We start from the raw sequence: 392 nt of genomic DNA on the forward strand, positions 1-392 counted from the left end.
ATCATGCTTTGGTCATCATTTGCAGCACTGATAATGTAAACCAGAATTACGTTCATACAATTCTATTTCCATCAAGAGTTTCTAGTCTCTATTGAATTGGTAATACCAAAGTCTCAATGCTTCCCTCAGATAATATAAATATCTTGTTTATTTAATGTGTACATTTTTCTTTAATTCTTTCGTGGGATGTAGGTGTCACTGGCAGGACGAGCATTTGTTACTCGTCCCTAATTTCTATAAAATGCTAGACTATTTCAGAGGACAGTTAAGGGTCAACCACATGTTCAAAGTCTAGACTCACGCGTAGGTAAGAATGGCAGATTTCATTCCCAAAAGGGCATTTGTGAACCTGTTGGGTCTTTACAACAATTGATGATCGTTGTCATGGTTAC

This window comes from Chiloscyllium plagiosum, unplaced genomic scaffold (assembly GCF_037043375.1).
Source record: "Chiloscyllium plagiosum isolate Xiang-an unplaced genomic scaffold, Cpla_swu_hap1 HiC_scaffold_32, whole genome shotgun sequence".
NCBI classification, from domain to species: Eukaryota; Metazoa; Chordata; class Chondrichthyes; order Orectolobiformes; family Hemiscylliidae; genus Chiloscyllium; species Chiloscyllium plagiosum.